Source organism: Petaurus breviceps, unplaced genomic scaffold (assembly GCF_028583685.1).
Source record: "Petaurus breviceps papuanus isolate PSGF00001 unplaced genomic scaffold, PetGlider_PUasm1.0 90752, whole genome shotgun sequence".
In the NCBI taxonomy this organism is placed as follows: Eukaryota; Metazoa; Chordata; class Mammalia; order Diprotodontia; family Petauridae; genus Petaurus; species Petaurus breviceps.
In genome coordinates, this window is record NW_027187336.1 from 8363548 (window position 1) to 8376200 (window position 12653).

General features: G+C 36.9%; 1 protein-coding gene and 1 non-coding gene across 9 annotated transcripts in view; both read right to left on the reverse strand.

Moving 5' to 3' along the window:
- NCKAP5 (NCK associated protein 5) overlaps positions 1-12653 on the reverse strand; it is a 1185533-nt gene that overhangs the window by 169418 nt on the left and 1003462 nt on the right. The gene's annotated exons all lie outside the window — the stretch shown is intronic.
- Positions 8241-8347, reverse strand: LOC138146154 (U6 spliceosomal RNA). The gene has a single exon (XR_011164406.1). It is a non-coding gene; the product is annotated as a U6 spliceosomal RNA (small nuclear RNA).

Here is a 12653-nt window from a genome sequence, read left to right on the forward strand (position 1 = left end):
CACAACTGCATTTCAAAAAAATGGATTTCCTTTGTAATACTATGTATGTTATTTTATGAATTTAAAAACATTATTTTGAGAACAGGTCCATAAACTTCAAATGTCCAAAGAAACGATATGACACAAGAAAGACTGAAAATCCCTAGGATAGGGAGAAGTTGATAAAAAATGGAAATTTGAGACAGAGATGATACTAGCTGCTTGTGGGTGTTACCAGCCAATCTTTCAGACAAGTTTACTGGGACTCAACTGCAACAAGAAAACAAAGGTGCAGGGATGTAATATTACGAATGTTTGTAGCAAAGATTAGGGAGCTATAACACAACAGAAAATCCAGTTAACAAGGCAAATCCACCACAGGACATAAAACAATGGTCTCAGTATCTGCTTCCCATTCTATTGGCTTGCAACCCTTTGTTCTAATAAAACTAGGCAAACATCGGGAATCAGAGATCTAGGCTTTGAAAAGGAAGAGAAGAAAAATCTGTAATCTCCGAGGGTGGAAATTGTGAAGTATTAAGTAGCTATTTGGTGCATAAATACAAAATAGCATAATCTCTCTGTTTTCTTCTGAGACAGTTGCCTGTTGCCATAATCCTAAAATTATTCACTCTTCCCAAATCCCCACAGACTTATTAATTTTCATAAACTGCTTTAATGGAAACTTTTCTTCAAAGATGCAAAGTAATCTTTCTTGGAGCTTTGCTTTCATTTCTATGTCATACGTGGCATGTTCAATCTCAGAGAATGCTCAAACTGCGTTCTCATTTTTCAGAGAAATTGGTTATGGATACTATAAATAATCATGATAGGAAACATAAGCATTAGAAGGAAAATGAACTATATATAGACTTGTTTGAAGACAGGCAAAGACATTTAAATTCCCAGGAGGTTATTATTATTGCCAAATGAAGTTTCTGCTTTGATTACCTGCTAATAATCAGCTAGTTATAAAGTCAATAAATCGTTCCATTGGGTGACTGGAATTGTTCCAACTGATGACTGTAAATATTTCTTTGAAACTTCCCTATGCAAACCATTCCTTGTTCTTCAAAACATTTATTACATTTAATCTCCACTTTTATTTTCACTTTCTTTAAGAGGGATGGTGATTTTTTTTTATAAACATTTTTTTATTGATCCAAAACTAATGAAATAAGATGCCCTCTAACTCTGGTGCTTAAACATTCAGAAGGAATGCAAAAAGGTGTCTTACATATTTAAAAGAAGACTGCTGAATCACAGAATTAGAGGACAGTACAGGGCTGAAAAGGTCACCTAGTCCAACCTGATGTCAAACTCTAGACCAAACCTGCACTCTCCAAAGAATGTGATGGACTCAGCTTGCTACAGGAATACTTTCATTAACTAGAAAGCAACTGATAGTGATTTTCAATTAATATTTCTAGAGTTCACTTTTAGGAGAGAGATGAATTCCACCAAATGACTTCATAACTGGGTTGCATTCAATAATGAAACATGTTATAGGGTATTTTTACCCTATAAGGGTAAACCAATATTAAGGGCAACTAATATTCAACCCAATATCTTTTCATATCCATTTGTGTACATATAGATGTAGAATACATATATGGGTATTTATACATGTATATCACACATTTCCTATATGTGTATATTTGTTTATGTTCATAGATATGTGTATGCATGCATATATTTATACATATACATATATGTGTATGCATGCATGTATATATTTATATATACATATATGTATTTTATCTTTTTTATGTTACTAGCACTCAGTATAGTGCCCGGCATGTAGTAGGTGCTTAATCCTTGTTTATTGATTGACAAAAAGGTTAAATGACTTGCAAGGGTCCCATAGATGAAGTGTATCACAGGTGATACTTAAAGCTCTAAGTCCAGAACTCTATCCATGACACCAAATTCCTTTCAGTTATGTGACTGATGGCTCTGAGGTGTTTGATCTTCAGTCATCAAAGGAACTTTGATTTGTTAGAAATTTTAAAAAATGCCCAATAGTTTTAGAGTAGTAAGACCTAAGTTTGAACCTTGAGCCTGCCATTTCCTAGTTGTAGAATGATGGACAAGTAGCTTAACTTTTCTGAACCTCAATTTCATAATATGTAAAAGGATGATATTAGTGCTTTAAGGTTATGTATCTCACAAGAGTTTGCCCTTGGTAAAGGGCAATATAAATGGCAGCTGTTATTATAAACACTAATTTTTCCCTCTATCCCAGCCCCCAAACACACATACCTCTCAATTTTCCAGTTAAACCATGCTTTATTAGACAATTCATCAAAAAAGGATAGCCTAGTTAAATTAAACTGTGTATGGTTATAGGATTTATCACTATACATAATGATAGCTGACATTTATATAGTGTTTTGTATACATTCCTTTGTTTAGTCTCACAACTCTTGACATAATATCAGATAGTATAAATCCCATTTTACAGACAAAGAAACTGCATCTCGGGGAAGTTAATTAACTTACTTGTGGTCACATAGTGAGTAAGCATCAGAAATAGAATTTGGACTCAGGGACTGATTCTTTAAGTCTGGCACTCTATCCATTAAGCAACTGTAATGTAATGTCAAGGAAAGGCATCTTCCCAAGGTTCAAAATACCAGCATAGGTGCTCTCCATTTTATTTAGTGACAAACCAAGAACTGAGAAGATCAAAACATGACATCATTCAAAATACAGCATTTACTAAGTGTGATTAAATAATCTCCAAGTACTACCCCACCCCAGGACCTTCCATTCATTCAATTACAAAGTCCCTGTTCTAAATACTACTCCAACCCTAGGCTATACCTTCATTTAGTCCACCACAAAGCCCCTCTTCTCAAATGGATATTAGTTTCCAAACATAAGTAAAGTACATTCACTTGTTCAACCATAGAACACAAAAAGGTCAAAAGTTCCCCACCCCTGGATCACAACTGAATCTACCCCAGAGTTACATCAAGTTTAAGCACAGCACTTAATACCCAAATGGAGGTCTTTTCTTCATCTTGACACAAGTTCTCAGCAATCTTAGTTCCTGGGGAGATAAGGATTAGCAAGGCCACAAGATACATTGCCAGTCTCTTCACTAATTCATCCTCTGTCTGCAGAACAGTCCTAGAACCCCTGAAAACATTAGCAAAACCCTCTCCCAGGATTTCTGTAAACATACAACAAGAAAATCCTTCTACAGGGCTTCTGAACCAACAGAAAGGTTCCCAGACCCCTGCAACAACAGCACTGTCCTCCACCAGTGGACAGTATTCACTCTCTGTCTGCAGGACAGTCTCAGTAGCTCTGAACCAACAGAAAGGTTCCCAGAACCCTGCAACAACAGCACTGTCCTTTACGAGTGGACAGTATTCACTCTCTGTCTGCAGGACAGTCTCAGGAGCTCTTAGCCAACAGCCAGGTTCCAGGACTTCTTCAACAGGACTGTCTTTCACCAGTGGACAAATCTGGCAAAACAACATCAAAACAGACAAAGTACCAGCAAAACTGCCATGTCTCCTCAGTCCTTGGCAGCTCTGGGGGCAGGTCTCAAAAGTCCAGGGCAATTCAAAGTAGCCCTCAGCAATCCTCTCAGTCTCTCTCTGCCTCCACGAGGGTGCTGCTTCCAAAAAAGTTCCTCTGCCTCTCTCTTGTCTCTCCAAATCTACATCACCAGCTCCTCCCAGTTCGTGTCTCTCTTTTCAAGTCAACAAGTCCATCTCACAGGTGGGATTAACAAGCTCTGGGTTTTAACACAATCAATTTGAAAACCAAGCCAATACAGGGGGATCTTTATATTCCATTTCTATCACAGCAACCCTCCCTCCTACAACAGACACCTAGTCTAACTCCTTAAATGAAACACTTGACAGCAACTTGTGTATCAGCACTGAAATGGGCCTCCTTTGTAACAAAGAACTGTTAGGCTGGAAAAGTATGAAAACTAGAAAAGGCATGGTAGTGGGATTCCCCACAGTTTAACAGGGAGCTGAAGGTAAACAGATGCCAAATGAGAATAGAAAGCAAAACAGACTGCTCATTGAGATCTGGAAAGGCAACTTCAAATGATTTGGAACAGACTTGGATTTGGAAATCACAATCACAGCAGCCAGATTCAAAGCTACATTCAAAAGACACATAGCAAATGTCTAGTGCTGCGAGATCCAGGGTGTCACCTAACTAACTGGAGGCAGTGTGTAGTTAGTGGAAATTGTACTCAATTTGAGTCAGCATGGAGTATTGGTACAAAAAACTGAGTTCATATCTGTCCTCAGGTACATACTATCTTGTCAGCTAGTCACTTGACCTCTCTTGGCCTCCATTTTTCATCTGTAAAAGGAGAAGATTGGACTGAAGGGTCTCTTGCAGTCCCTTCCAGCTTCTTTGTCTTGTGAATTAAGATTCAAATCCTAGCTCTTTCCTATTTGACTTTGGACTAGTTACTCTAACCATTGACTCTCATTTTCCTTATGTATAAAAAGGAAGTGGCTGAATGAGAATAAGGGATTCTTAACGTTTTTGTGCATCATGGACTTCTTTAGCAGTCTGATGGACCGCCTTTTTGAATAATGTTTTTAAATGCATAAAATACCTAAGATCGCAAAGGACACTAATTATTTGGAGGATGTAATTTCTCAGCCCCACCATGGTCATAGATTCCCTAAACTCTACCCATGGATCCTTGACTCCAGATTCTGAATCCCTGGACTGCTTGATTTATTGCTAGTCTCTTTCAGGTATTCCAACCATTTCCTCATCCTCCCTTCAGTCACTTTGACCTTAGTGTTGCTCATATCCTAGAAGGAATTGTCTTCTCAGAAAATATAGAACAAACTCCTTAGAGTCTTTTACTCTGGCCTTGTATACATCTGTTGTGTTCATTTAACTGATTTTTTGCATTGTCTTGTTAGTACAGTAAAATTCTTGACATATTGGACACACTTGCCTCTGTTAAGCTTGTACTCTTTTAACCTTATCTTTTTTAGCCTGGATTCCTAACTTGCCCTTTGCCACAGTCTTTAAGTAACCAGCTTTACCAGACCTGTGCCCCATCACTGTCCCAAACTACCTTGTCTAGTGATTCTTCTTCTGTTACTATTTATAACCCAGAATAACATAGCTTTGGAGTGTCTTTTTTTCAAGAGAAGTTATTGAGCCAACAAAAAAGTGATGGGGTGCAAAGTCTAAGGCAATGATTCTTTAAATTCCATCTCTTCCAGCCTTCATGGCTTAGTATCATGAGAAACGACAGTTTCCTTTACTGTACCTTACCTGGATATGGGCATTTAAATGCAACTACCATCTCCCCTCCCCACCTTGCAATGTATTTACTTACTTATTACTATATCTTCTTATCTATTTCTGGATTAATTTACTTTGTAAATTAGCCAGTGTATGTGAAAGTCTAAAGAATGATGTTAAAAGGGTGTGTCATATCAAAAGATAGCTGTGTCATATTGAGTAAAGTGCTTAGAGTCAGGAAAACCTGTGTTCAAATCTTGCCTCAGCTACTTGTTAACTCTATGACCTTGCAAGTCACTCAATTCTTTTCAGTCAATTTCCTTATCTATCAGATGGGTATAATATCACCTATTTTATAGGGCTTCTATCAGAATCAAATGAGATACTGTATAAAATGTATTTTGCAAATGTTATATGACTGTTAGGAAAAGGAATAGGACTGAACATATGATTTTGTTGATATAGAGAATTACCAGATAAAGAATCTTCTTTTACTGATGTAGGACAGCACCTTTTCTGCAACCTGTAGTCTTATAAAGTTGCCTAGAGCACTGAGAGGTTAAGACTTGCTCAAGGTCACACAGCCAGTAATCTGAAGAGGTGGAACTTTAACCTAAGTTTTCCTGATTTGGAGGGCAGTTCTCTATGCACTTCATAACACTCTCTCTTAGGTACTGTTGTTATGACTCATGCTCTGAGGCCACTCTTTCAACTTCTACTTCCACTGGCAAACTGGGTCCCTAGGAGTGATTATTGCTTCTCCTGGACGACTAGTCTATAGGGGTTGTGATGTGATTTTTATAATGGTAATGGGAATCTGAAGATCTTCTCTATCCCTTAATAGGCCTAAGGGAATTTGAAGATCTTCCCTGCCCCTTAATAGGCTGAATGTAATCACATGGAGCCTGTGGTGGGAGGATCTTGCTGAACAGGTGGAGCAGAGTCCAGAGGAAGATGGGAGTCAGGCCAGTTAGAAAGGAAGGAGGAGAGAACACAGGCAAGGAGACAGGTAGGTATGGTGTTGCTCCCTGTGCTGATAAGGTGTATTAACTTCTTTGCTGCTATGATGGATTTGGCTTTCTGGGGTTGGAATTCAGTTTTCTGATGTCTGAATAAATGTTTGCTTCTGTCTGTTATATTTTGCAATTCAGAACTACACCAGCAGTTTTATAGTCACCATTGTTGCTGTGAATATTGCATCGGCATGACAGTTTTCTAATGCTATAATATGCTTCCCATCCCACCCAATAATTATCAATTAATATCAATTAGTCAGCCATACTAATTTTCCTGACTCCCGGTCCAGTGCTCTATTCACTGTGACACCTATCAAATGACTTTGGAAGCTATTTAAAGCACCAGAGGATGTGACTTACAATTAGTAAGTCATAGTCACAATTAAAGCCTTAGATCAGAAGCCACTTTAGCAGTTTTCTAGTTTAACTCTCTTATTTTACAGATGAGATCAGTATCAAAGGCAGAATTTGAACTCAGACCTTCCTTACTCCAAGCCCAATGTTCTACCCACTATACTATGATGATTTTATCCTCTTTATGGTGAGTTTTGTTTTGTAGGTGTTTTTATCTCTCCCCCCTCCTCCCCACCATGGATCAGTTCTTTAACTTATTTGGCTAACAATATTTTAACATTTAACAATTCCATTAGGGTATTTCCTTGCATTTTAACCTAAAACAATCTTGGTGCAGCTTACACTCATTTCTTCTTACAAAAGACAGCAGAAGCAATGACTAGCTGGTCATTCCAAATATACTTGAACAGTGATGAGTCATCCATGAGCTTTAATATCTCCAGGCTAAATAAGCCTAATTCACCTTTTCTTAGAGGTTCTATTTTCTTATATTCATAGTCAATACTTATGGCTTGCCTCTAAATCTTTTCTGCATTTTCTTACTTTTAGTTTGGAGACTGAGATAGTCTGAGCCCTCGAAGGGAGGGCTGGGTAGAGAGCAGTAGAGGGAATAGATTCTCACTTCACACTATCTTCCTTCAATAACTCAGACAATTTAAGATTTTACCTTTAAAATGAGGAATGGCCCAAACATTTCAGAATTTCTCTTTTTGGCCTTCAAATTTCTATGACATATCATTAATCTTTCAGGATCTGCCATGCCTATGATTTTGGGAGGCTAAAAATAAATAGATCTACTATATTTTCCCCCCTGAAATGTGAAGTTGTAATTAATTAAAGGTTGGAGTATAGATTTGTGTATTACTGTGAACAACGACAGCAACCACAAATTAAAGGAGCATAGTATTTAGAGCTTGAAGAGAAATTAGATATCCTCTGATCTAATTTTATAGGTGAGGAAGCCAAGACCTGGAGAGGTTAAGTAACATTCCTGAGATGACACAAGTTATTATTTTGTTACTTTGTTTCCTCCAAATTAGACATCATCTTTAATGTTAGATAAATCATATACACATATTTGTGTGTATGTATAACAATACAAAAACTTGAATTTTACTGGATTGACCAATGAATTTTCTTTATTGGCCCAAACCAGCTATCACGTGAATTGGGGATACAAAAGACTGCCACAGTTTGGTGGTATAATCTGGATCATTTCCAGTTCCTTTTCACATTTACTTCTTTGGTCTGTCATGAGAACCCAAAACCATCTGAAAGAATTAGGCAGCTCTCAGCGTGATCTCATTATTGACATTTATGTTGATCAATGTTGGCGCCTACAGAATTGGAATCTGCAGATCAATTCCCTTATTAGCTTCTTTCTCCCTGCTGCTGTGATCATTTTATCACGCAGGCTGTGGCTATCAAAGGTTGCTTTATCACCATATAATGGGATAAGCACAGTTGGTTCCTCTAGCATATTGAGAGAAATCAAAACTTTCCTGATTTTAAATCTCATTTTCTCAAACCTTTACTCTTTATGTTTATATAGAAGTTCACAAAAAAACATTCCTAAATCTGTATTCTGTGGGAAAAAGATCACATTTGGCTTTTCTCTCTGCTTTTTATTTTTAAAAATAAATAAAAACGGAGCACTTCATGAATCTGCACATCATCCTTGCACAAGCCCCATGCTAATCTACTCGGTATCATTCCAATTTTGGTATATGTGCTGCTGAAGTGAACACCACATGTGACTTATAAAGAATAAGAGCATATTACTCTCTGAGGCTGTTCTTCATTTTATCTTGTCAGAAATTTGCATGTTCTAACCACTCAGTAAAAGATTTGAAGGAAGATTCTGGGTTAAATATTGTCCTTGGTTTGTTCAGCTTCTGGTAGGTATGAGGCCAGCATGATAGTTTCAGTTTTCCTACTAGCCAGCTAAATAAAATAATTTGGCTCCCTTGCCATAGTCCTTTCCTTGAAAGGACAGCGTGGTACAGTAGAAGAAACAAAACAAAACAAAACAACACTTTATTGTAGAGTCAGAGGACCTAGGTTTGAGTTCTACCTCTGATACTTGGTACCGTGAGATCTTGGGCTTTTCATATAACATTTCTCTGGGCTCTGGTTTTCTCATTTGTAAAAGAAGGGGGTTGGATAAGAAAATATCTAGGTCCTTTCTCATTCTAAAGCCATAATCTCTATGATTTTCAGCTTACTTTATCTTTTTTTTCATAAAGAAAATAAAAAATCAAATCTCTTCCATATCTTAAGAGTGAACTTCAAATTTTGCTAAAGTATCTTAACATGGATCACAAGAGGGACCAAAGTGTGTGGATGTCTCAATATAACCTGCCACAATTACTGGGGAAAGAAAACAACTGAAACAATTCAAGATAACTCTCATCTTATTGGGACAACAGTAACATAATCTTATGTAGGCTCATAAAATCAGACCTGAAAGGAACTTTGAAGGTCATATTGCCAAATTTCTTAATTTTATAGATGCAGAAGTGCCTCAGAGAAGTTAAATGACTTTATCAAGGTCACACGAGAAACAAGAATTATAACACAGTTCTTCAAAGAGAGCATATTATTTTCTACATAGTATTGTATTTTCTACATGCTAACCCCTATAATTAAAGGAATACAAGCCACTATATTTGAATCTTCACAGGCAAAACAGAGCTGAAAATTGAGGCAATAACCCATTTTTTAAAAGACCTGAATGTTCTACATTGTCTTTCTATCCTTAAAATCATGAGAAAATTATCTAAAACTTATTTAATTTTGCCTGTGGAGTAAAGGTCTTTTACTTTCATAATGCATAGAAAAGAATCAGGTGTTTAGGCATTCCTATTTACCTTTCAGAATCTAGGAGCTCAAGGTCCTGGAAGGGTGAAGAATTATCACATTAATTTTAATCCCCAACAAAAGAAATTAACTTCTCCCTCCCCCTTGCCTCCCATTGCCAAGTTGAATTTGCTCTTATGATTTTTAAGTATTACCATAGATCAGGTCAAAATGGTATTTTGGCCCTGTGCTAGGCTAACATAAAAACTATTTCCAGCTTTTGAAAGGCTAGTAAAACATGTGCAGATGTCTGGAAAATTAACACTATTATCTAATTCTAACCTTTTGCCTGTCGGAAGAAAAGAGTAGACAAGGTTCAAAAAAGATATTGCAAATCAATATATGATCATAAAGCAAAGGGCTGCATTTCTGGGACATGCAGGTGGCAGTTGGATCAGAGTCCAACACCAAGTACTTTGGAGAAGGTACTCTCCCTTTAGATTTTCTAGTTTAAGATATTCATTAATTATATATAAAATTTAAAGAGAAAGAAATGGAGTGAGAGAAAAAGACAGAGAGACAGAAAGATTGTATACACACACACAATATATGTGTGGTAGGGAGGGGGGTGATGGCACAAACATTATACCATCTGCCTTCATCAAGGTCCAGCACTTCACATAAGAAAAGCCTCTTCATTCATGTGATAACCTGTGTTTGTTATGGTTAATGAAAACAATAACTAACATTCACATAGTGTTTTCAAGTTTGCAAAGTGTTTTACACATACTATCCCATTTGATAGAGTATTTCTATGAAGTAGGTGTTATTATTTCTCTATTACAGATAAGGAAACTGAGGCTGAAAGGTAGAATTACTTGTCCAGGATCACAAAGCTGTTCAGTGTTTAATATTGAAGAGGGATATAGTTTCTATTTTCTAATAATTTGAATTAGGAAAGACATGTTATATTCTTTAGGAATTTTGATAAGGGGGATATTTTCTAATAAGATGGAAAAAATCTCTCACTATTAGTTTTGAAGATCTTACAGTTTCCCAAATCAATGTATTCTCTACTATTCCAGTCTTTTTCTTTCTTTGTCAAGGAAGTCTCACTTACTGTGCAAGAAAAAAAAAGTAATTTCAAATACCCCAGGCACCACCATTAAGAGGTTCTGGTGAAGTTAATAATAAGAAAATTAAAAAGAAAGATGGAAGTTTTTATGGCTATATTAAAAGATTTTTTCAGGAAGTCCTTCTTTCTAGTAAAATGACACTATGAGGGAAGGTGCTATAGCCTGGAGGTTGAATGATGCGGATGAAGTCCAATGATATTCCCTTCCCACTGACAGGAGCATGACCAAAGGATGGGGGACAACACTTTTTTTTCAAAAGGAAATAAGAATGAAATTCATTTATCAGAAATGGGAAGAGGACTAAACAGACTAGAGGAAATGAACTGAATCACATTCTTTGTTTCAACCTACTAATATCTGGAAGCTGCTTTTCATAGGTGAACTATATTTAGCTAAAGTTTAATTTGTAATGTTGCAAATGCCCTTCCTTGTATCTCATGGAGGACACAGACAAATTGCCACTCCTTCCTGCATCTCTGCAAAGGTGAGTAGCTAATGAAACATAGCCTGTTCAAGGCAAGTCACCACATTTAATATGAACTTTGGGAATGACCATCCCTTGAAAATGAAATTCATGATCATGAAGGCTGGCATCATCTCTAACAGATCAAATGATAAAGTTTACTCCCTTCTCCATTTCTCAGCCACTGAGCCTGTTCTGGCTAGAGATACAGAATAGCTGAGGATGTAAGAGTTAAAGCATTAATGGACTCTTCAGTTGCATTAAGTATCTATGTGCTGATTTTTATCTCTGAATACAGTATTTCACTTTCTCAGCAAAGTCAACAGAGATTTAGTCAATAGTGTCATAGCCTTCAGATGAGGATCTGAATGTTACTTGTATCAAACCACCATTATCAAGGGCAGGTCACATAGGAACAGAGAATGCACATTAGAAAAATTCAATAAAAAGGAACTGGGTTGCTTGACTAGAATCTCATGTCACTTTAACTAATATCCCTTTTTTGTCATAGATGGTGAAGGAGGCCAATATGGATTGGTGCCAGCAAAAGGGTTGGTTCCCCAGCAGATGGTAACACAGAATCTTACAAAACATGCATATGTGTGTGTATGTGTTTAAATCACTTAACACAACTTTAGTTAGATTCATCTGGCTTGAAATGCTTTGAGAGTGGAGCTAGCCTGCTAATGGAAGTCTAAGCAGCTGTACGTGTAATTACTGAAATACATATTTCTATGAGATCATGCTTTAGTTTTTATCCCAAAGGTCAAAGATCAAGGTCTGAAATTAGCCAAAGAGAAAGGGAAGACAATCACCATGTACACAATATTTCCACCAAGGTTTGGATCCATCATTCGAGAGGTGCTACAGGGAATTAATTTTCCTCTACTTGTAAGATCTAAGATCTGGGGGTGTTTGAATATTAGCATATATGTGGTGCAACACATTTTTGTAGCTGTTATCTTTGGTCTAAGTGTCCATTTTAAAGCCTTGTCACAGAAAAAAAATAAACATTACATATTTACCACCATTAATAAAAACCATTATATACCAAGGCCCCCTTTAGAGCTTTCTTGGCTCTCACTTTATCATAAAAAGCATACACCCTTTAAATCTTTGAATCATTTAATTTTATGCATTCTTTTGGTATTTCATTTGGGAGTTATGGAGTGTGAAATATGCACCATGATGAGAAAACAATTAACTAGCACACCTGTTGTTTATGCATATTGTATTCAGGAAAGGCCTGCAGGGGCTATTATTTTATTCCACTCCATGGTTTCAACCCAAGGGGCTTTAAAAGGTGACCTGATGACATCAAATTATACTTGTATTTCGATTAACAGGGCCCAGTGCTTACCAGCTGCGCTAATGCTGGAAAGATACCTTTCTAAGTCTAAGTTATGTTTGTAATCTGTAATATTAATCAGCAGAAATATGTAGGTTTAACAGAAAAAATGAGACTAGTAAGGATTTATTATAGAAGGAACATAATGAAACTTATTTTATCCTTTCCCCACGTCACAGATCAGGCTGGGGAGGAAGGAAGGCTGGTACAGAAATGAGATATTACTTAGGAACAAAAGGAGAGCCCTGGTATCTCTGGAGGAGACAGCACTGTGAAGAGAAGCTGTTATCATGCATTTGACTGTATCA